At 48.6% G+C, this 25,010-nt stretch overlaps 1 long non-coding RNA gene across 1 annotated transcript; it reads right to left on the bottom strand.

Annotated features, from left to right (window-relative positions):
- Positions 1 to 3,012: 3,012 nt before the first annotated feature.
- LOC141374310 (uncharacterized) lies at positions 3,013 to 23,352 on the bottom strand. Its single transcript, XR_012381088.1, has 3 exons — positions 23,234 to 23,352; positions 20,224 to 20,275; positions 3,013 to 3,128 (listed from the first exon to the last, which is right to left on the bottom strand). It is a non-coding gene; the product is annotated as an uncharacterized lncRNA (long non-coding RNA).
- Between the last annotated feature and the right edge of the window lie 1,658 nt (positions 23,353 to 25,010).

A 25,010-nucleotide genomic window follows, 5' to 3' on the forward strand; every position in this document is an offset into this window, starting at 1 on the left:
TCACCTAGAGCACAAAATTAAACTCCTACCTCCCCCAACCTCCACCTCCTCCCTCCTCTCAGTAAGTGGTAATTCTGTTCTTCCCGTTACTCAAACCCAAAGTCCAGTGTTATCTTCACCTTTGCTCTTCCCCCTCATACCCGACATTCAGTCTATCAGCAAATTGTCTCCCCTACCCTTAGATCTTACGTATAGAGGAGAAAATATACCCATTTGTTCCAGAAGGAAGAACATCAGCCAAAATGTGAAAACGGGACCTAATTCCTTAGCAGTAGAGCAGGAAGTAAGAGGAGTGTGTATTTTTTTTAAGATTTTATTTATTTGAGAGAGAGAGAGAGAAAGAGAGAGCACAAGCAGTGGGGAGGAACAGAGGGAGAGGGAGAAGCAGACTCCCCACTGAGCTGGGAGCCTGATGCAGGGCTGGATCCCAGGACCCTAGGATCATGACCCGAGCCAAAGGCAGTTGCTTAACCAACTGAGCCACCAGGTGCCCTAGGAGCATGTATTTTTGACTGGGTATTCCTGTGTGGGTTCTGAATACAACTGTTTGATCTACACAGAACATTCTTCCAGGAGGGTTGATCTCCTCAGCAGACCAAAGTATAGACCAAAAAACTGTTTAGGAAGCAGAGAATTAGAACAAACAAATTTCTTTCAAGCTACGGAGATGCAATAGACTGGTGATCTTCACTCCAGGCCTCTGTCTAAAGGACTCAGGCCAGTCATCCAGAATTAGTCATCATCAGGCTCCCATCCCAACATCTATCCCTTATGCCCCAGAAATTCTGCTTACATCTGGCCTCAGTCCTCACCCCATGCCTTGGTTTGTGCCTCATTATCCCTTCTCAGGACTCATGCAATGGCCTTCTACTTGGTCTGTCCCCAGTCTCTCTCCTGCCACTTCATCTTCTACCCTCCCACTAGAGTTACTCTCCTAGAAAGACTTGATTTTATGCTACTTCTCTGCTGGAAAACCTCCTTTGGTTCCCCAGGTTTCAGCATCTAATCAAAATGCTTTAGCCTGGCTTTTACACTCCACACACCCTGTGTCCCAGCCACTCTGAACCTCTGCACAATGCCTACAACATTTGGTATCTTTAGAGGTGTGGCTTTCTCTGCCTGAAAAGCTCCTCTGCCCCCATCTGCTTAGTAATCACTTACTTGCCTTTAAAAGCTAGCTGATATATCACCCCCTCCAGGAAGCCTCTCTGGACTCCAGACAGCGTTCCCCTCTCTTATAGGGATGGACACATTATATTGCAATTACGTGTTGCACCTACCTCACCTGTGACAAGCGGAACACTTTGAGGGCAATGACCCTGCTCATTCATCTTTTAATCCCCAGAGCCTAACATGGTGCTGGGCTCATGAAGGATACTCAAAAAGGATTTGATGAATGGATGAAAGCTTGAACAAATGAGTGACTATTTGACCATCACAGTACACTACCATTTGGTGATGCCTAATGAACCTCACCCCTCTGTGTTCATGCCCTTGCGTTCTCCCTCCCACATTGAGTCTGGGCCAGGAAGTGATACCTGTCATTTCAGTTCATTACTCAGTGGGCAGAACAAACCACGTGGCCTTGCCAATTGGAAGATGGAGGGGCAGGGGGTGGCGGGAGAGTGTGATACCCGTGCTCAAAGTCAGAACTGGGTAAACACTGACAAATTCTAACCCTTTGGCTCTCCTATTCCTAGATTTCTAACCTTTCTAATAATGAAAAATATTTTTATAGACCTCTGCTTCATATGGAGTCTTCTCACATCTATGATCCTTGCAAGAGTACTCTGAGATAGATAGCATTGTCATCATCATATTTTAAAACCAAGACACAGAAAACTTCTCAATCTCTCAGCTAGTTAATGAGGAGGGTGGGGTTCAAGTATCAAAGCCAAGGGCTCTCCTCAAGCACAGCAGCCTTGGACTTGCCACAGTCCGGGCATGTCATCATGAAGATTTTCCTGAAAGAGCAAATACTGGGAACAGATTGGGCTTGGGCCAATTTTCAGGCAGCCCCGACTTTTCTCTATCCCTCTCTCTCTCTCTCAACTGATTCACTTAAATCATTACAAAATCCAGTAAGAAAGATGGACGGAAAGAATCTGATTGGCCAGCTTGGGTCATGTGTCCATCCCTGTAATGGGAAAATGGGGTCATGTTATTGGCAGCTGCATGGACAGGAAGGATTCATTCTTAAAGGAAGAGGAGTGCTGTTACCAGAAGATTGGCAGGCGTGCCGTGCTGGCAAAAATCGGAGATGCCCCCCCTGAGTCTGGAATCAGTAAGTGTTACGGATTGAATTGTGTCCCCCTACTTAAAAGATATGTTGGCATCCTAACCCCCAGGACTTCCAAATGTGACCTTATTGGAAGTAGGGTCTTCACAGAGGTCATCAAGTTAAAATGAGGTCATGAGGGTGGGCCTTCATCTAATATGATTAGTGACCTTATAAAAAGGGGACATTTGGACATGGGCACACACAGGGAGAAAACACAATGGGAACGTGAAGGTAGAGATCTGGGTGATGCTTCTACAAGCCAGGGGATGCAAAGTCTGCCGTAAAACTACCAGAAGCTAGAGGAGAGGTCTGGAACAGATTTTCCCTCAGGGCTCTCAGAAGAAACCAACCCTACTGGCACCTTGGTCTTGGACTTCTGGCCTCCAGAACGGTGGGACAGTGCATTTCTGTTGTTTAAGTCCCCCAGCATGGGGTACTTTGTGGTACTAATACTCCAGGCTGGACAGAGTAGGATTCTGACAAAGGCTGTTATTGTCCCTCTCTATCTCTGACCCATTTCTGTCTCTTCTCCTGTGTTCTTTGCTCCTCAGCATCTACATCAAGGTTCTTCCCCAGCCCGTCTGTTTCCGTCCAATGTCCAGCCAGCAAGGCCACTGTTTCTAAGCCACTGCTGTGTGTGTGTTTGGATCCCAGAATCCTGTTCCCTCCAAATGAAAGAGTGGCTCCCGCCTAAGGAGGGGCAGGAGGGAGCGTGGGTATGTCTGGGCCTTACCTGTGTGGGTTGTCCTCTGTGTCACTCATCTCCAGATGGGCTGTGGGGCTGAGGGGCTCGCTAAGCCCTGCCTGGTGTGGCTGTGGGGCCTGGGGGAAGGCGGTGAGTAAGAACCTGAGAAGACAAAAGGAGGGTCTCTGAATCAGGATTTCGATTCAGCTTACTGATGCCCAGAAAGCTACTGTAGGATGAGAAAACCATGGTTCCTGAGTATCATTAATGTGCTCGAATGCTCTTTGTTTCCCTTGTAAATCTCCTTAGGTTTTGGTAAGATTCCTTTGGACCTTCACAATCCATCTTTTTTTTTTTAGATTTTATTTATTTATTTGAGAGAAAGAGAGAGAGCATAGGAGCTGGGGGAGGAGCAGAGAGAGAGGGAGAAGCAGACTCCTTGATGAGTGCAGAGCCCGACTCAGGGCTCAATCCCAGGACCCTGAGATCATGACCTGAAGTCAGACGCTTAACCACTAGGCCACCCAAGCGCCCCTGGATCATTACAATCCATCTTAAAAAATGCTAAAGGATATGGTGGGGCTAAAGGTGGTGGTAGGAGCAATCCGTGGTGGTGATGGGCAGAGTGGGGGTCTGAATAGCCCACCTGTGGGCTAGAAAGGAAGTTGCAATGTCTGGCTTGGTTGAGGCAAAAGTGAAAGATCCCACAGCCTTCATGTTGGGAACAGCCGGTCAGGGAGCTCCTATAGTGGGCTCGGGGAGCACCTGGAACAGCCTGGTAATCTAGATTCAGATAGAGGCTCGTTTTTTCCTACATGGTCTAAGAGAGGATCCAGCTTAGGGGGAAGCTCTGGGCTGCTGCAAAACTTGGAGCCCAGAGGAGGCAGCTTAGCTTAGTAGCATGGCAGAAATTGCAGCTATCGGATTGCTCACTTTCCGTGATGGCTCTGTCTCTTATTAGCTGGAAGACCTTGGTGTGGTGGGCACAGCGATGTGAAGAGGCCAAGGTCCCCCTTCAAGAGAAGATGTGTTGCTCTGACCATCAGCAGTGTGGTTGGCGGATAGCCCTCAGCACTCAGCCCCTTCGGGGTCTGTCTGGGCTCCAGAGCGCAACTTGCCAAGGTCATGGCCTTCTGGGGCTGGGCCCCCTCCATTGAGTGACGGCTGCCTGAGTATCAAAATCCGGCCATCTTGGTGCAAAACTCAGGACAACCCAGAAGGGCCTTTCTTGTTCCAGAGCTTCCTGCAGGGGTGACCGAGGCTGTCACCAGGACTGCATCACAGCTGACTTTGCCCTCTGCCCACCCTCCCCTGTTCCTTTCTCCTTTCCGCGGTCCCTAATAAACATCCTGCCTCCTTGCCTCCGCCTCCGAGTCTCCTTCTCTGGGAACCCAACCCTGTGACACTTAGGCCAGTTAATTCGCCTTGCCCAAGCCTGGCTTCCTTTGTCTGTGAAGTGGTTGTGGCAACGCCTTCCCGGAGGCTTGTGATGGAGATTAAACGAGAGACTGTCCCGGCCGTCCTGTTCCAGGCTCCACCGCCAGGACCAGGGATGGATTTGCATTAGTATGTTTAGCGGCCGGAGCCTGCTAGCTGGAGATGACAGCAAGTTGCTGCAAGGGACTGTCGCCTGCTTTATTGTTATTATTTTTTATTTTTTTTTAAGATTTTATTTATTTGAGAGGGAGAGAATGAGAGATAGAGAGGATGAGAAGGAAGAGGGTCAGAGGGAGAAGCAGATTCCCTGCCGAGCAAGGAGCCTGATGCGGGACTCGATCCCGGGACCCCAGGATCATGACCTGAGCCGAAGGCCGTCGCTTAACCAACTGAGTCACCCAGGCACCCTCTCTCCTGCTTTAAACCTGCACCTCACTGAGTGCTGCCAGGCTCCACGTGTTCCTGGCCAGTGTGTCCCGTGTTTGTCAGAGTCCCTCCCGCTGTGCCAAAGGCCGGCGTTTCAGTGGTGCTAGCGGGCTGTGTGGTGTGACAACCTACAGGGTGGCCCAGAAGAGAAGGAGCGGGCAGGCTGGGGGCCCGGGGTGACCAGCCATCCCTGCAGGAGCCCTTTCTAATTTTGTTTGAGCCCCAGGGTGGGGTAGTGGCCTGGAGTGGAGGCAGGCGAGATATCTAGGGGGAGCTGTTGGACTCAGGGGGCCCCAGCAGGACCTTGGTCTTCTGTAAATGCCCTCAATCCCTTTGAATGTAAAGAGAATGTATCCCATGCTTGAAGTAGAACACATCATCCCCCCCCCTTTTTTAAGATTTTATTTATCTGAGAAAGAGAGAGAGAGAGCACAAGCAGGAGGAGGGGCGGGGGGGGGAGAAGCAGGCTCCCCACTGAGCGTGGAGCCCAATGCGGGGCTCGATCCCAAGACCCCAAGATCGGAACCTGAGCCCAAGACAGATGCTTCACCAACTGAGCCCCCCAGGCGCCCCCCAGGTCATACCCTTACGTTCTTTATACACACATGCCAATGTGCAGCAGCATCACCTAAACCCCCTTTCGAGTATGGTTTGGTGCCAAGTATACACGCCACAGAGCAAGAGCAAACAATGTAAATAATAGGGGGCTATTCTGTTCCCCGCCCCCCCTCCCCGTTTACTCAAAAACTGAGCCGGAGGCGGAAGCCACAAATCTTCTAGTTCCTTCGCTGCTTTCCATTCAAATATGTCTCTCCAATCTCGCCAGGTTATACCGGTGTGTAGGGCACACATTTTTTCACAGGGTATGGCTCCTGCGTGCAAGCAAACTACTGACTGCATCAGGAGCTCACCCTGAGAGGCAGTGACCTTGCCGTGGAGGATTTAGTGCCGAGCCTCCGGTAGGGAGGTTGCTGTCCAAGTCATTTTCAAGGGCAATTTTGGCTCTCGGTGATTTCTTCTCACTGCCTGTCTTTAGAAGCCACACCCTCCAGAGGGTGCAGTTTCACTACACATCTGTTGGCAACACTTAGGATCGGTTCAATTTCCCAGCAAGAGCTAAGATGCTGAGATAAACATCCTTGTCCATAACGACTACTACTAATTCTATGCATCAAGCTGACAGGGCCCCCCGGGGGTGCCCAGATATTTGATTCAACAATATTTCTGGGTGTATCTGCGAGGGTGTTTCTGAATGAGATTAACATTTGAATCAGAAGACTGAGTGAAGCGGATTCCCCCCCCCCACCTCCTTGAGGGTGGGCCTCATCCAATTCGTTGAAGCCCACCCCCCCTCCGGAGACCAAGAGAACAAAAAACCAGAGGAAGGGAGGGTTTGCTCTCTGTTTGACTGTTGAGCTGAAACATCGGTTTTCTGCCCTTGGATTGGGACTTACACCGCTGGCTCTCCCGGGTCTCCGGCTTGCAGACAGCAGACCGTGGGACTTCTCAGCCTCCAGAATCACGTCAGCTGATTTCTTATAATAAATCTCTTTTATTGGACCATCTGTGTTCATTCTCCCTATCTGTATCTGCTAGCTTTGAAGGCAGACAGAATCGGTTCCAACTCAAGTCCAACCTCTTACTAGCTGGCCAGCTTCTTAACCTCAGAGCGTTCATTTCTCTGTCGTAAAACAGGGCCCACAGCACATTCCACTTGGAGGTTTTCATGAAGATTAAAAGCAATTAACCCAGTACTGATATAGTAAAAACATTGTGTCATTTAGATGAACATTTAAATGAATATCGATCATGTAATTTATATATATATATATATATATATATCTCCTATTCGTTCTGTTTCTCTGGAGAACCCTGACCAATATAATATAATGTCAGTCCATACACTCAGTACATAAAAGCAATACAAAAGGGTTTATGGTTAAAAGTAAGCTCGCTATGCCCCAGTCCCTTAGTTCTCCTGAGAGGCAACCGCTGTTGACTGTTCCTTGAGCCCCCTTCTGGAACCAGCTTAGGTCTGCGCTGCCTAATATGGTGGCCGCTCTCCGCATGTGACTACTGAGCACTTGAAATGTGGCTATTCTGAATTGCAGTGTAACACACATAAGTCACTGTTCATATGGATTACATGCTGAAGTGATAAGATTTTGATATATTGGGTGAAAGAAAATGTCTCATTAAAATTAGTTTCCTTTAAAAAAAAGGGGGGGGTGGTGCCTGGGTGGCTCAGTCGTTAAGCGTCTGCCTTCGGCTCGGGTCATGATCCCAGGGTCCTGGGATTGAGCCCCGCATCGGGCTCCCTGCTCCGCGGGAAGCCTGCTTCTCCCTCTCCCACTCCCCCTGCTTGTGTTCCCTCTCTCGCTATGTCTCTGTCTGTCAAATAAATAAAATCTTAAAAAAAATAAAAAATAAAATAAAATTAGTTTTACCTGTTTTCTTCGTACTCTTTCCAAAGGTGGTTATTAGAACATTTCGAATTACAACTGCAACTTGCACTGTTTCTATTGGTCAGAGATGCTCCGTGCTTATTGAAATGCTTGTTTATAGGTCTTCCTCCCCCTTTATTTACCCAAATGGTGGCATCTCAGGCACATAGCAGGGGAAACACGTGAGCCAGGCTGTGATTTGTACATTTCTGGGTGCTTCTGGGCAGCCCCCCGGGCCGAAGCTAAATCTCCATGCGCTGGGTAGCAGGCAGAGGTGCCCTGCTGACCTTGGGCCAGGTCCCCAGGGTCATTTGTCCCCTCCCAGGCTGGAGCCTCAGGGCCAAGGTGCCATCTTGGAATATCTGTAGCATTTAGCTGCCCTAACTCAGGCTTTTTCTTTAAAAACTAAATAAATTTTAAATCCACAGTGTCCTCTGGGCCACTAAATTGTCAGCTTGATGCTCAAGGTGGGGCAGGAATGGACCTTCATATTTTCTGTCTCATTCTGAGAGGTTCTGTTAGGCCAAGTCTCCTACATCCAGGGAGGCCAAAGTCGGTTTGGTTTAGGAATATGAGGTGAACTGTATGTCAAGATCAGTGAAATGGAAAAACAAATGATTTTTTTATAATTGTTGGTGATTTGCTTCGAGGTTACATTTTGTCCTAGAAAATACAGGCTATTGATTTTTCCCCCTCTGTATATACAAATCCATTTATAATCCTACTATTTCAGAAAAGTCAAAACTTTAAAAAAAGAAATAAAAAAGATAAAGAAAAAAGAAAAAACCAATTTGGCTACCAGGGAAAAGATACAGGAAGCTGGAGCATGTGAGAATTCCATTAAATTCCACATAGAGGCAGGCAGGTTTGGAGTGTCCATGCAGGAAAGACGGGCAAGGGAAGATCAGTTGAAACCATCTGCTTCTAGAAGAGGGCCGGGTGCCATCCTGACAGATGGGCACGAGTGCTAGCTTGGCATGGGGCCAGCTGACGCTTGGCCTAATGGCAGAGAGCAGAGACTCTCTCAGCATGTGTGGCGACCACCCAAACCTGGTCAAGGCAGGGCCACAGGGGCCTATAACCCCTGTCCAGCTTTCTGAAGTGTAATTCTACGTGGAGGGCCCTACGCGGAGGTTACCAGAAAGAGATAGGCAGGAGGATGCTGTAGGCTACTTGCTTATGTGTTATCTATGAAGGGGTGAACTTGGAAAGGTTCCTGCTTCATACTCTGTCAAAACTGCCCATTAGAACTTAGGCAAACATTTCCCATGGGGCACCTGGGTGGCTCAGTTGGTTAAGCGTCCAACTCGAGTTCGGCTCAGGTCATGATCTCAGGGTCGTGAGATCAAGCCCTGCATCAGGCTCCACGCTGAGCGTGGAGCCTTCTTAAGATTCTCTCTCCCTCTCTCCCTCTCTCGGCCCTCCCCCTCTCCCCCCTCTAAAAATAAATAAATCTTTAAAAAAAAATTTCCTGTGGCCTAGGAACTGTTCCAAGAGGTGGGGTTTGGAAGTGAGTTGGCATTAGCTTGGCGTTGCCAGCTGAGAGCACTTTTTCTCAATCAAAATGGATGCAAACATCAATGATGTTTATTGTTTTTGCCCTTTCTTTCCTTTTCAAGAAAACTATTCTAATCCATTCTCACCTGTGATAGCTCACACAGATGGCCACAATTCTCATCCCTCGTTTCATCGGTGTCCTCAGCCATGTGACTTTGCAGGGCCTTTCCCCAGTGGGTGGGTTGATTTACCACAGCCGTGGACTCTGAGCTCAGCCAGATGACTCATTTTGGCCAATGGACCGTAAGCAAGCATGCCACAGGCTCGAAATGGCTCATTCGTTGGAGTTTGCTCTCTCTTGGGCATCTGCCATCTCCATGTTGATACACCCAGGCTAGCCTGCTGGACCATGAGAGACATGTGGAGTGGAGTAGAGCTGAGGCCAGCGTTGGTCAGCCACCAACCAGCTGTTGGTGAGTCCAGCTGAGATCAGCGGAGCCACCTAGCCAACCATCCGGATGCCTGTGTCCTTATGGTTGTATGCCACCGAGCTTTGAGTTGGTTGTTAGGCAGCACTGTTGTAGCAGAAGCGAACTGATACACCCAAAAGGCTAAGACGGCCTGAATTTGCCTTTGGTATACACAGAAGGAAAAATCCATTTTCCAGCCAATGCTGCCCCACCAATAATATTTATAGAGGAATTGGTGCAAATTTGTCTCTAATTGCTGCAGCCCCAACAGCACAATCCTGGGAGATTTCAGTGACCCAGAGCAGTCATAAATTATGCCGTATTAGAACTATGTATGATTTTATAATCTGATCACCCATAAAACCTTAAGAGCTCCTTTAGAAAAATGTTCAAAAATTACATGTGGGCAAAAAGCTCCACATGTGTAACTAGAGCCAGCTAATGTTTGTTTTAGAAACTTCCATATTTCCTGACTTGCAAAAGTTCACCCTTGCCGACTCAGCAGGGTAATAACATTGGTATCTGCATTAATGTCCTGTGCCTATAACAAGAATCTCTTGCATCCACGTAGAGGTAATTTCAGAAGTTCTCGCAGCAGGGTCGTAATTCTTAAATACTTAAAATATTATGTATGTTGTCTTTCCTGATGAATAGAACATTTTTTCATCTTGCTGTTAACAAACTTAGATTCTCTCAAGTGATTGAAAAGCACTCTGCAAGCCTAAAGTTCTATAAAAACTCTAAGTAATAGCAACAATAAAACCTTATTAGCCATTTCAGGCTCTGAATCAAGATTTCCAATCCTTGGCATCTAATTAAACGTTTTACATTCTAAGGGAACACGTAGCATTATACCTCTCTCCAAACGCTTCCTTCCCTGATTGGGATTAGAATATTGGTCAAGACTTTGCACAAGATGGGGCGCCTGGGTGGCTCAGTCATTAAGCGGCTGCCTTCGGCTCAGGTCATGATCCCGGGGTCCTGGGATCGAGTTCTGCATCGGGCTCCCTGCTCGGCAGGAAGCCTGCTTCTCCCTCTCCCACTCCCCCTGCTTGTGTTCCCTCTCTCACTGTGTCTCTCTCTGTCAAATAAATAAATAAAATCTTCAAAAAAAAAAAAAGACTTTGCACAAGATGCACAAATGTAGCTCGAAATAAAGATGTCTGCGGTATTGCTTTCAAACCTTATGAGCCTCGGTCCCAGCTGATGTTGCTAACTGCTGGTGGAATTTGGGGGGCCGGTAGTAAGAAAGCCACAGGTTTCAGATAACCTACATGCCAGATGCTTTAGGGATGTTACCTTGTTAAAGTCCCCTACCCGCGTTATGAGGCAGGTACAACATTATCTCTAATCTATGGAGAAATGTGCCTGCGCTGTCCAATATGGTCACCATAGTGACCCCACACGCTTGCAGTGTGACTGGTCAAAGTCGAGAGGTGCTGTGCCAAACACACACCAACGTTCAGACTGAGTATGAACAAAAAGAATTTAAAATACCAAATACCTCATGAATGATTTTCCTTTTGATTACCTATTGAGAGGATAGTACTTTGGATGTATTGGGTCAGGTATATTACTGCAATCAATTTCACCTGTGTCTTTTTACCTTTGGGCGTGGCTACTAGAACATTTAAGATGGCATATGTGGCTTTCCCCTGGACAGGGCTGCCCTCTAGGAAGAGAGAGAGTGAAGGGCAACCCTGGACAACCTCCAATGGGAGTGGACAACCTCCCAGGCCTGTCTCTGGAGTTGCAGGGACTGAGTGGGAGAAATGATTCCTCAGAATGAAGCAGCAGATGGGCTTGAAAACCAACCACAGAGGCACTCTTAGAATTTGGGTTGAGAGCCAGAGAGTCTCAGTACTGCTCCCTAGCCTGCCTTCTGCATGTGAGTCTGCCTCTGTGACTGGGTTCTCAGGCTTCTGAAAGTTTGGATTCTTTGCCGAGTCCAGTCTCCAGGAGCTGGTGGGATCTTTAGTGGTCAGCTGTGAAAAATGAGCCCCGAGTGGGTGGCATTAAACATAGCTCCCCGGCTTTGGCCACAGTTCAGACACAGTTCAGAAGGGGTCTTTACCTTTCCCAAGATCACCGTCTTGGGCTGGGTGCCCCAGAGAGCAGACTCTGAGATGGGAGTTTTGCATGCGGAAGGTTTATTAGGGACCCACCCTGAAGGAAGGGAGGGGAGAAAGCAAGAGTGGATGGAGGAATATGTTGAGCTCCAGTCTTCAGCGCAGACTTTGCTGACTCTATGGGGAATGTGAAAGCGAAATGACGCTCGGAGGCACTTGGAGTTGTCAGTCAGTCGGCAGAGGTGGGCTACCCCAGGAAAAGGTGTGGTGTTGGCCAGAGGGTCTCCCCTGCAGCTGGGGGGAGTCCTTCATTCCTGATGGGGGATACTATAGCCACATAGCTGTCATCTGAAGCTAGGTCCCCTAGTCCCTTGTCCAGCACTGCTCTGCTCTTCTGCCCGACCAGAGAACCCGAGGTGCTGTCCAGAGCGGGATATTCATTCAAGACAGAACAAAATAAATCAATGGGAGCTGGAGCCAGAGAGGCACTTTGCAGGGGAAACAGGCCATGATGTTTCTGATTCCTCTACTTGCTTCGAAAAAGCACCCGTTGTCCCGTGGGATATCGCAATGCTGGAGGAGTCAAGGAACGAGGGAGATTTACTAAAGGGTCAGCCAAGAGCTGCTGTGAATGTGGGCCAGTAAGCTTTGGTATGTCCTCTCACACAGATGTAATCTCCAACCTCAGTCATAAGACAAGCTTATGACTCATCAAAGACAAACATTGTAATTCCCACTACTGGAGACGGAGCTCATGCATCCATGTGCTCAGGATAGCCACGTGCCAGCGCTGGGGTTGTGACTTTGCCCTCTTGTCGGCCTGCTTTTCCGGCAAAAGCCCCCAGCAATGAGCCAAATACATGTCTAGGTCAAGGACCCTCGGTGAAGGCAAAGTTCTCAAAAGAGGTCTAGAAGGTGGTCAGTGCTGGTCACTGGCCCACGCTTTCTGCACAGTGCATTCTGAGCTAATGGTGTTGGCCTACAGGTCTGCCACAGTCTCGAGGGGGAGCCGGTGATAGTGTCCAGTGGAAAATGGAAGAATGGATCCAGGAAGTCTGACTCGATTTCTATCATCGTCTTCCGTAGACAAGTCGCTCCATTTGTTTATGGTTAACGTAGGAATAAGTCAACCTTCACAGGGCCCCCGTAAACTAGATGGAACCATATCTCTCTCAGACAGTTGGGAATGGGGCCCGGTGTCCCAGATAGCGCTCTGCACAGAGCCCTGACTGGGGGGGTACGGAGCAATGCGCGCAAAATAGAAGTCAGGTAATGAAAGTTCCAAGTACAGCAGCAAATAATCAGGCAATTATTGAGCTAAGACTATAGCTTTAAGTCCTGAAACTTCTGAGTCAGAAAATTCTTCTAATAATAGTTAATAAGAACATAATCCTTAACCATAAGGAGCAGGAAAAGTTGTCTAGAAGACGAACTGTGGGCTACAGTTGAGTTAACAAACAAAAGCGCAGATTTGTGACGACTTCAACCAAAAAGAATGGAATAGTAAGTGCACTGAGGCTTGGCAAAGGGGAGAAGGCTTGGGCAAGAAACATGAAAAACCCCCTCTACCTTGATTAGCTCTTAATGAGTTTTTTGACTGAGCCGAGGGACCACTCTTCTACCTCCATCTTGTGGTCAAACGCAGAACTGCAGACCACTCTGGGTCTTGGCATCCCCCTCCTCTTTTTCTATTTGCCAAACATTCTTGGGCCTCAATCCCCCAAGTGGGAGCCGGCTGATTGAATTTGCCCCACCGGGTCACCTCTGTGGTTTGCAGGCCCCAGCTCTATTACACGGCAGAACCATCGCCTGTTGTATTTAGCCCTCTCTTCCCTCTGTCAGGAGATACCTTCCAGCGTGGCTGGCTGTGGAGATGTGCGTAGGGCGCAGCCGGTACCAGACCGGAGACAACAGCAAACAGGCAAACTCGAGGAGGAGCCAGGCTTTGTGGGGCCTGAGACGTATACAGTTTTGGGGTCCCTCTTTAAGGAAAAGAATATAAGAGGACCGGTGCAAAATGAGGTATGACAAGAAATCCTGACTTTTTTGAAAGAGTTGACAAATACCTATGCCTCACAAAATCCAGACGATGCAATAGAATATTTTCATTAACTGCCTGACACACCTTGATAGTGCTTTTTATCTTACGATTTTGGGCTGCATACTCGATCTGTGATTCATCTTTGGGTTGATCAATAATTCTGAAAAAAATATCGAAAGTTAATCTGAAATTAGGGCATACAGGAGCAATTCAAATGTCTGCTGAAATTGCCACTACATTGTACCGGGCTACATAATTACGTAATTGAATTACTCTTATGGGATAAAAATGGACTCAGGGGTAAATATGTTTCTTTAGGGTATTTTGCTGTGTCGGTGTCAATTTTGCCTGCCGTTTCGTCTGGAACTGCCAGCCTTCATTGGAACAAGAGGGCATCAGATGCTCGAAGATATGGTCCAATTCACTGCGGTGCGTAAAGCATGTGACTTCCCAGACAGACCTCCTCCCCATTTGTTGTACTGCTATAGGTCTGGGCCCCACAAACCAAGAATTTTGATAAGTTCTATTCTGTATACATCCCATGAGAAAGGAAAAAATATATATGGTGCATTCATAATTGTACACAAGGCATGGCTGAATATATTCCTAGTGGGAGAGAATATCCTTTGTCTAGGCATAAAGAAGAACTAACTCCCTGGGGCACCTGGGTGGCTCAGTCTGTTAAGCATCTGCCTTTGGCTTAGGTCATGATCTCAGGGTGCTGGGATCAAACCCCGAGATGGGCTCCCTGCTCAGCAGAGAGTCTGCTTCACCCTCTGCTTCTGCCCCTCCCCCCAACTCCTACTCTCTCTCTCTCTCATTCTCTCTCAAATAAATAAATAAAATCTTTTTTAAAAAAAAGAACCAAATCCCCTGTTTGCAATTTTTCACATCTGATGATTGGAAGAATTTTCCACAGAGCAGAGTACCATCTGATTCCATACCTCTCAAGCATTGTTTGTCCTTTACTACTCATACGCTTCTGGTTCTGGGCACCATAGGACATGTTCACATTGAGATACAACCCCTGGACCTGAATCTTCATGTTACATCACCTGGGGAGTAAACCCAGTGGGTGCGAGAGTGTTCTTGGAAGCTATTCCTGCACTGGGATGGCTAGCGATATCTTACACACACACACACACACACACACACACGTCCCACTAAACCCAAATTAAATATATCCCCAACTCAGTTTCCCCTTAGCTGGATATAAAGAAATCCCCCTAGCTACTCCCATGCTACCAGATCTGAGGGGAAATATGGCCGACAGGAAGTAGGAGTGGAGACAGTGGTCACAGACAAACAGATAGGTGAATAAGATATAACACTGCCTTCCAGAATCTGGCAGACCAGTATTTAAAGATGGCATGTAAGTGGCTACAGTATACAAGGAAAGTGATGGGAAGGGTAAAAATAAAAAACAAGAACAATAATAATAAAAGAAAAAACGCTGACCATCACTGACTACTTACTATTCGCCATATACTTTGCTAACCGTTTTACGTGAGCAATATCTTTTAAACCTCACAGCAACTCTAAGAGAGTAGGTACTGTTATTAACAGCCTATTTTATAGATACAGAAACTGAGACTAAGAGAGATTCAACGAGCAATTCCAGGTCACACGGCTAGTGGAGGACAGAGCCTGGGAGTGGGCGGTCTGATCAAGGGTGAGGGGTGGGTTTGCACCAAGACAGGAAAGTGCTATGGGGCCAGTGGGGAGATGGGTAGGAGGTTAGGTGACTCCCAGAAAGCTGGCTTTGGGGATAAGAAACTGATGCTGTTGGTTGACAGGGGGAATGTAGGAGAAGTTGGCTTAGAAAAAGTCAATGAGCTCAGTTCTGCCATATTGCTTTGAGGCATCTGTGGGACACCCATGCAGAGATGGCCGGGAGGCAGTTGGCAGTTGGATATCTGAGTCCAGAGCACAAGAGAAGTGATCTGGGCAGGACACAGACAAGGGTGGGTCATCCCCATGTAGTGGCCGTCGACTCCAGGGGAGTGACTGAGATCCCCCGGGATATGTTGCATGTAGAGAAGCCAAGCTGGAATCCAGGGGGTAGGCAGGGGAAGAAGGGTGGGCCAAGGAGTGGGCAGCAAGGGGGCAGGGAACCCAGCAAGTCAGGGGGCAAAGCATGTCGAGACGAGCTCTTGGTCACAGTGGTACCCTGTCACAGATAAAGGCTGGGACTCTGGAGTTAACAAAAATAGTCACAATCATCCTGGTGCCTGAGTTTGGTTGTCCCCAAGGCAAGGACTTGCAAGCAACCAGATTTTAGGAGATTCAGAGAATATGGGGAGTGAGGAAGTGGAACAGGGGAGGGAAGGCAGCCAATAAAGGGAGCATTACCATGTCAGTTCCCACCAGGGGCAACTGGCGCTCAGTTCCACGGAATCTCTGGGAAATGGTGTGGGACACAGCTCAGGGGTATCTGTCGCGGATCAGGTTCTCCGGAGGCAGAAGCCGCAGTGTGGGGCATTGGGCATGCGGGGTAATTATCAGGAACAGCACCTGTGGAAGGAGGGGGGAAGAAGCAAGAATGGGCCGAGAGCTGGCTTGAACTGCAAAGCTGGCGTGGCAAAGCCGGGACCGAACCCCTGAAGACCCCTGTGGCCTCTGATGGCCCATCAGAGTTGTCCCCACAGTAAGTGAAATGACCCATTAGTGGACGTGGGCTACCTCGGGGCAAGGTGGTTTTCAGCAGTTGGAGACTGTCTCCTGACATTGGGGCAACAAGTCCCTCTGTAAAGGGGACCTGGGGGTGCTTCTCTGTGGCCACCGCATGTGCCCTCTCCCGCAAGCCGTGCCCTTTATACACCCCGAGGTCACGGCTGAAGTGAGCTGGAGGTGCGCTCATCTTTCGGCATTGCGGACCTGCCGTATACGCAGGCAGAGCAGAGCTCCCTGGTTTCGGGCTGGAAAAAGCCCGAGCACGTGGAGGTAAGGCCCAAGCCTTGGGGGTGAGGCACCAGCACGTCCAAGCAAGTGCTGTGGGGAAGAAAAAAGCCCGCTGAGGCGCTGGCTCAAGATCCCCCGCTCTGAGCTTTTGTCTCTGCTCTGTCACTTTGCCCCCCTCCCCAACACCGGCTGGTTGATCCCTGGGAAGATACCTGACCCAGGCCAGACCAATCAGAATCCTTCCCTGGGATTTTCAAACCGGCGTGAAGGGGAGCCGCCGGATAGAAGGCTCTGGAGCATGTGGGAATCATGTGGAGGGGGAGAATAACATCATTCCCAAAAGAGCAGCTGGGAGAGAGTGTGGGGGCCACGAGAAAGGAGTCCCAGGGGCTCCAGTGGCCTGGCTGCATCCCTTTCCTTCTTTTCTTCCCACACCCTGTGAGATCCCCTGCCTCCTGCCAATAAAGCCCCCATTGTGCTGAGTGAGGCTGGGCGGCTTCCGGTCTGGGAGCCCAGAGTCCAGCCTTGGGTGGGATGTGAAGAAATACCACGAGAGCCGGCAACTCCTGGAGACCTCACGATGAAGACGAGAGAGAGAGAGAGAGAGAGCGAGAGTGAGCGAATGCCAAAACTCAAAGAGAATGCAGGGTCAAGGAAGGGTTTTTTATTTTATTTTATTTTATTTTTCTAAGCTGTGGAAAACTTAAACGTGTTTATGTGCTGAGGGTAAAGAGCCAGTAAAAGCAGCATAAATCATAACAACAGAATATACTAAAACGAGGCAGTGATACAAAGCTATAAAAACTCTAAAGATAAGGAAAATATGCCCTCAGTAAAAACAAGGGGAGAAGGCAGAAGGAAAATCAGCCTTGCAGTGGACAGCGGCTGTTGGCCTGGGTACCCGCGGTACGTACACAGTCCTGGGCAGCTGCTTCCTCTGCGGTCAGAACAGTCCCACGCCCTTGACCTCCTGCGTCCTTCACCTCTGGGGGCTCGCTCGCCCAGGGCACTGGGCAGGGGCCCTTTAGGAGCTGCGCCCTGGGGATTAGGACCAGACATGTGCACTCCGGCCAGTACACGGGGCCTTGGGTGCTTACTCAGGACCACAGCTGGGAAGGGGCTGCGGCAGAGCAAGAGACAGAAGATGCAAGAGAGAGAGAGAGAGAGAGAGAATGGCTAGGGAGCTCCCTGCAGAGGGGTGGGCCTGGTGTCCAGAGCCCAAGGGAGAGATTAGTCTGAGATCAGATCAAAGGCTCTTGGCTAGGACGTGAGAGGGAAGAGAGAAATCTTGTGTGTCAGGGGGGTGGTGGGCAGGAAGTGGACTCCATTTTTCTCTGCAAGTTGAAGGCGAGGTTGTCTGCTGAGAGTTATCAGGAATGGGCTAGAAGTGGCAAGAAGGCTTTTGACTTCAAGTGGCCCCAAACTCAGCTAATAGTGGCTTAAACCTTAAGGACCTTTACTGCTTAGCTAGCAAGAAGTCTGGAGGTAGGCAGTCCAGGGTTTGTCCACGGTTCATTGACTGCATGGAAAACCCAGCTCTGTCAGCCACTCTGCCCTGCCATCCTTAGCTGGTGGCCTTTCCTTCCCGTTCTCATCACCCTGTGGTGTCAAGATGTCTGCTGTGGCTCCAGCATCCAGTGCCTGTTTTAGGAGAGGAAGTCCTGGGCACTCAGACAATGAGAAAACTGCCCCCCCCCCCGCCCCCGCCCCAACTCTCTCCTCAGGAAGAAAATTTCTCTTCAGAAGCTTCCCAGGAGACTCCTCCTTTATTAGCCAGGGCTGGGTCACAAACCCATCACCAAACATATTACCTAAAATTAAGAGATACTTGCCTAATACCCACACACAAAATTGGGTTCTGTTAGCAGAAAGATGGGAGCTCAAGTAGAGGGGAAAATTTTCAAACAACTGTGAGAGGGAAAGGAGAGAAAGACAGCACTGCCCGACAGCAGTGGGGGTCCAGCTGCCACGTGGGGCCCAGCGTAAGGGGACCAGGTGAAAGTGGGCAGATGGGAAGAATGGCCCCATTTACACAGAAGGCTCCCAGCACAGTCCCGGAAAAGGTCGAAGACACTGACCTCTATCAGCCACCACCAAAACCTCACAAGACGGAATCATCAAATTCTAAAGCATCTGCTGGCCTGACCATCATGTACGACTAACGCTCGGGGTTTAGTTGTAGGAGAAGGAAATCACTCCAGCCATTTTAAGTGGAAAGGAATTCGAGTCAGGGTATTCGAGGTCAGGAATGACTCTCAGGATGGCACCACAGAATGACTGGCCTGCCCGGGGAGCTACTTTACGTCTACCTTAACCAGGAAGGTTGAGAATTAGAAAGTTCTGGGGGGATGGGTTGCTTCAAGAGCATGCTGCTTTAGCTGTGTGTGATCCAGGGATCAGAAAGGCTCTTAGGCTGTTGCCTCAATTGCCAGTGGACACTCCCGAGGCCAGTGTTGGGCACTGGCAAACTGTTCCAGAGACTCACTGGCCCTGAACCCAGCCACACTTGTCAGTGGAAGGTGGCCTCAGCCTCACTCCTGCCCTCTGAGTCACCCACAGGAGCATCTGGTGGATAGAGCGCCATCGCTCACAACCCTAGTTTTCCAGGCTTGGCGGGGCGGACAGACACAGGAGAAGGGCGGTGTGGTTGGTGAGAGCAACATTCTAGGAGCTTCCCCTCATCCCAAGGCTGTTTTGAAGAGCCTTTTCGTACTTTAGATCACAAAAAGATTTCCCGGTTCTTTTTTTCCCCCTCTTTCAATTTATTTCGAACTGTGGTTAAAAAAAAAAACAAACCACATAACCTAAAGTTTATTATCTTAACCATTTTTTAGCGTACAGTTAAGTAGTGTTAAGTATATTCACGTTGTTATGCAACCAACCTCCAGAACTTTCTCATTTTGCAACACCGAAACGCATCGAACAATTCCCCACTCCCTCTCCTCCGAGCCCCTGGCAACCACCGTTCCACTTTCTGCTTCTGTGAATTTGACTCCTCTAGATACTTCAAATAAGTGGAATCATAGAGTATTTGTCTTTTTGTGACTGGTTTATTTCTGGTGAATGATTCTTTTAAGAAATTACAAATCTTTGCTATAATGAGCTGAAGCAGACACATTTCACATTCTCAACAGCAGAGCTATAATGCATCAGCCCAAAGGCATCCCTTTAAGCCAATTTTATAATGATATGTCTTCTCCTTCCTTTTTTTTTTTTTCTAATAACCTGGGAGGGCATGGAAGTCTCAAAATGAGTGGTCAAGGAAGCCCTCCCCACAGCAGGGAAAAGGCTATTCCAGCACACTTCCTGTGGTAGGCAGAATTCTGAGGTGGCCCCTGGGGGTCCAGGCTCTGTAGAATTCCCTCCCCTTCAGTGTGGGAGGGACTTCTGGATATGATAGCATAACACTCCCGTGGTTAGGTGATGCTATATTGCAGTGGACTTTAAGAGAGGGAGATTGTCCTGGGTGGGTCTGACCTAATCAGGTGAGCCTTTAAAACAGACTGGGCTCCTCCGAACGAGAAGGCTCCAGTACCTGCGGGACATTTGGTGTCAGGGAGAGTCTCCATTCCTGGCTTTGAAGGTGTTAGGGCCACATGGCAAGGACCTGAGAGTGGTCTCTAGGAGCTGGCCAATAGCCATCAAGAAAATGGGTCTCTCAATCCTACCACTGCAAGGAACTGAATCCTGCCAACAATCGGAATGAGCCTGAAAGGGGACCCTAAGCTCCAAGCAAATTCACGGCCCTGGCTGACCTTTCACTTTAGCCTTGTGAGAACCTGAGCTGAGGATCCAGCCATGCCAGGCCCCAGCTTCTGACCTACAGAACTATGAGCTAGTTAATAAGTAGCTGTTGTTTTGAGCTGCTAAATTTGTGGTGCTCTGTTACATAGCCAGAGAAAACTAGTACGTCTCCGTTCTGACACTGGTCCTGCCTCCAGTTTACTGTGTGACCAAGGGCATGCCACTCACCTTCTCTGAGCTTCAGCTTCCCAGCCAGTGAAAACAGCAACTCCTGTCCTGCCTGCAGGACGAATGTGAACATCAAATTAGTTAATGTATGTAAAAGCTCTTGGAAAGTTAGAAAGCGGCTCTTAAATTGGCTGTTTACTATTGTCATACTAAAAATAAACCTCTGGGAACCTGGGTGGCTCAGTTGGTGAAGTGTTCGCCTTCGGCTCAGGTCATGATCCTGGGGTCCCGGGATCGAGTCCCACATCGGGCTTCTTGCTCAGTGGGGAGTCTGCTTCTCCCTCTGCCCCCACCCTGTTCTCGTGCTCTCTCCCTCAAATAAATAAAATCTTTAAAAATAAAAATAAAAATAAACAAACCTCCAACTTTGACCACAGGAAATGATTTAGAATCGACCAACCCAGGGCCAATAAGCCCCCATTTTGTTACAGGGCCTCGGCTGGATGTGAGTGTGTTCGGCATTGGATCTGGCAAGCTTGGGGAATGAATGGTGTCTGATGCACTCCTTTTGAACACTGCTACTTGCATGCCATTTTTGTCTCTGCAACAGAAGTGACACAGGCAGAGGCCTTCACATTTGTTTACTTTTTTTTACCTTCCCAAAGTAAAAGATAGAGAAATTTTATTTTTCACTTGCTAGAAAGTTCTATGCTTCTAGAACCTTGCTGCTCTCCCTCTGACAGGGAAACGTTGCCCTGTCCGGATGACTCTGAGCTCCCCTTAAATCTCATGGTTGCTGCCCTCTTAAAATATTATTATCATTGTATCTGTTTTCCACAAGTTAAAATCTTTTTTTTTTAAGATTTTATTTATTCATTTGAGAGAGAGAGAGCGAGAGAGCACAAGCAGGGGAAGGGGCAGAGGGAGACGGAGAAGCAGACTCCCCGCTGAGCAGGGAGCCCAAAGCGGGGCTCAATCCCAGGACCCTGGAATCATGACTTGAGCCGAAGGCAGATGGTTAACCCACTGAGCTACCCAGGCACCCAGGTTAAAATCTTTAATGGACTAAAAATATCTTTCGCTTATGATTATCAAATTAGAGCATAATACTTAATCCATTAATCCATTCTTCTTTTTTAAAAAGTCAACTCTACACCCAACGTGGGGCTTGAACTCATGAACTCAAGGTCAAGAGTCGCACCCTCTACTGACTGAGCCAGCCAGGCGCCCCCATGAATACATTCTTTAAAACATTTTTTCCATTTCTCCTCCTGCCCTTTCCACACACCTGTACCCTTCCCTCCCTCTGCTCCCAATATAGTTACAGTGTACTTTTGATTGGACTGCTAGTCAGTGTTTATCTTCTTAAATGTTTTTTTTAAAGATTTTATTTATTTATTTGAGAGAGAGAATGAGAGATAGAGAGCACGAGAGGGAAGAGGGTCAGAGGGAGAGGCAGACTCCCCGTTGAGCAGGGAGCCCGATGTGGGACTCGATCCCGGGACTCCAGGATCATGACCTGAGCCGAAGGCGGTCGCTTAACCAACTGAGCCACCCAGGCGCCCCTCTTCTTAAATGTTTTGTAAATATTTTATACAACTGATCCATGCAGTGAATTATGGGTTTTTTTTTTCTTGTACAATCCTTTCCCTGGAGTTAATAGTCGTTTGGCTTTTGGTTTTCTTCATTTTCTACATACTTACTAGTAATGCAACTGTACACTTAGCCAGACATTTAAATCTCTGAAGACATCCAGACACATCAAGTATTCAATCGATTTCATCTTGTGGAAACTCTCCCTCCTGGAGTCTCCTGATCTGTCTGCCTCTGAACCGGCGCCCTCCGGACCTGGTACACCCATGACTCTTAGTACTGTATATCGAGCGTTTATTCTTCGCCACGGTGATATTTGAGAATCACAACAACCTTACGAGGTACAGATTTCTATTCTCAGGACACTAAGTCTTAAAGAGATTAAATAACCCAATTCAAAGATGGCTAATAAGTGGCAGAACTAGGATTTTAACCCATGATTGTTTAACTCCAAACCCAGGGTTGGTTGATTCTAAATCATTCCCTGCAGTCAAAGTTGGAGGTTTATTTTTCAGATGACAGTAATAAACTTCACATTTAAGAGCCGCTTTCTGACTTTGCAAGAGCTTTTACATACATTAACTAATTTGATGTTCACGTTCGTCCTGCAGGCAGGACAGGAGTTGCTGTTTTCATTGGCTCGGAAGCTGGAGCTCAGAGAAGGTGAGGGGCATGCCCTTGGTCAAACGGTAAACTGGAGGCAGGACCAGTGTCAGAACCGAGATGTACTAGTTTTCTCTGGCTATGTAGCAGAGCGCCACAAATTTAGCGGCTCAAAACTACAGCCATTTATTTTTTTTTTTTTAAGGATTTTATTTATTTGACAGAGAGAGCGCAAGCACAAGCAAGGGGAGCGGGAGAGGGAGAAGCAGACTCCCCGCTGAGCAGGGAGCCCGATGCGGGGCTCCATCCCAGGACCCTGGGATCATGACCTGAGCCGAAGGCAGATGCTTAACGACTGAGCCACCCAGGCGCCCCAACAACAGCCACTTATTAGCTCATGGCTCTGTAGGTCAGAACTGGGGCTTTTTCCCCCCATTACTATCCTAATGTACAATTCATATGCAGTAAAGAGCCCAGATCTTAAGTGGACACTCGATTACTTTTATGTATGTATATACCCGTACACATATACAATGTGTGTGTGACCAGCACTCAGCTCAAGCTACAGAACATTTCCATCACCCCCAGAGAGTTCTCTTGGGTCCCTTCGCAGTCAATACCATCCCCTCTTTGCCTCCCAGAGGTATCTGCTCTGATGACCTTTATGACCACAGATGACGTTTTGCCTGTTTTTAAGCTTCATATAAATGGAAGCGCGTACTCTTCACTCTTCTGTGTCTGGCTTCTTTTCCACGTTCTCTTCCACTGTGGACAGGCATTTGGGCTGTCTGAAGCCTGTGCTCTTAACCACTAAAGCTAGGTCTAAGGTAAATATCATCCTCCTGCTGATTGACTTAGTTTGGATTGTGCTTACCAAGGCTGGTAGGGTGGCTGGAGCAGATTCATCATCGGGGACCCAGGCGAGGACCTCGGAGCTTCGCAGGGGGCCGGGCTCTGGACCACGCTGGCAAGGGCATGAGGCAAAACACCTTTGCCTACCAGAGGCGGGACGGGCCCGCTGCATCTGAATGCTGGCTCACCCTTCCAGGCCAGCAAGAGCTTTTCCCTGGAGGTGAATTGTTTTGAAATCTCCATGGAGACCGGAGAGAGCCCCCCCCCCACCCAGGTCCCCCGGAAAGTCCCTGAGCTTCCACCCATCAAGTCGGCAGGGTGAGGAGGGGTTGTCTGGCCTCAAAAGCCATTTGTAAAGCTAACAAACAAATCACAAGGCAAATTGAGTCCGGTCTGTTTCTGGGTGAACCCAGAAATAGTTTCATTGTGGGCTTAAGGGTGGGATTGCTAAAGCGCAGGCCTGTGGGGTCACCCGCACAAAGCCTGGGGAAGTTTTATGGGCTCTTGGTGGACTTGCGTGCCTGCTACAATGAACATACCCAACAAAGGGGCCCTTTAAAGAAGAGAAGTTTTATGGCCTTCCACAGCAAGCTGGGGCTTGTTCTCTGGCTTTGGGGAGGAGGCGAGGGGGAGGGTGATTTACAGCAGCTGGGGCACCTCCCCTCCTGTGAACTTCTCTGGGTTAAAACCTGCATCTGGTGGTCTCCAGAAGCCTGCAGGCTGGTCTATGGTGAGCAGCTGGGGGTGACAGCTTACAGCCGCAAAGATGATTAAAAGCCTGGAAAACGGGACTGATGGGCACTCTTTAAAAGAACCTGGATTCTTCAGCCTGGAGAAGTAAAGATTAATACCCACGCTCGACTATATAAGGGGCTCTTACGCTGAACTTGGTGGCTAGCTATTCTCTCTCTCTCTCTCTCTCTCTCTCATTCTCGGAAAAAAGAAAAAAAAATCCTAAGATGATGAAGTGGTTTGAAATTCCAGCAGGAGGGATCGAGGGTTGAGAATAAAAAAGCAAAGGTCTGACAATGAGAATTAAATGTGGGACTGGGTTACCATGGAGGCTGATGGAAGCTTTTCTGCATTGCTGGGCAAACAGACCGGAAGTGCCTAAAGGTCAAGAAGAGACAGGATGACTTCTCAGGCTGCTCATTTCTGCATGGTTATCTTAGTGTGGTTTCCCCAAGGAGCACACCTGAGGCAAGGATGTAGGTGCAGGTAGTTCACATGGGAACAGGTCCCCAGAAGCACAGCGATGGAGCGAGGGAGGTGAGACAGGGCAGGCGGAAGGCTGACGAAAGCTGAGCTACACAGCATGTGACCTCTGTGGGCAACTGGGGCACAGTTGCTCTGGGGACTCTGGGAGATGGTGTGAAGCAGAATTGTTCTCCCAGAGGAGCGAGAAAGCTGGGGTACTTAGTCACTGACTCCCACTGCTAGTTGGTTGAGGCTCATTCCATTTCCAGAGAGTCCCATGGCTATTTACTTGGGCAATGGAGCTGTGGAAAAATGAAACTGAGCAGACTTCTCTAGGATTGTGGGTACAGACATGAATACCAGGGACACAAAACTCTACCATGGGCCCTCTATGGAATGGCAAGCGCATGCGGGCCAGGTAATAAATAGAGGCCAGGCCCAGGTCTGACTAGTGGTGGTTCCGTTGGGTGCATGAACCTACCCAGTGGTTATTTCTCTGCTCCCTGAATGTCTAATTGGAATGGACATATTTAGTGGTTAGCAGAGCTCCCATTGGTACTGGGGTTTTTGGCCTAGGGAGTAAGGGCTCTCACAGTGTAGGA

Source organism: Callorhinus ursinus, unplaced genomic scaffold (genome assembly GCF_003265705.2).
Source record: "Callorhinus ursinus isolate GAN/ISIS: 27379988/994484 unplaced genomic scaffold, GSC_fseal_2.0 scaffold16, whole genome shotgun sequence".
NCBI classification, from domain to species: domain Eukaryota; kingdom Metazoa; phylum Chordata; class Mammalia; order Carnivora; family Otariidae; genus Callorhinus; species Callorhinus ursinus.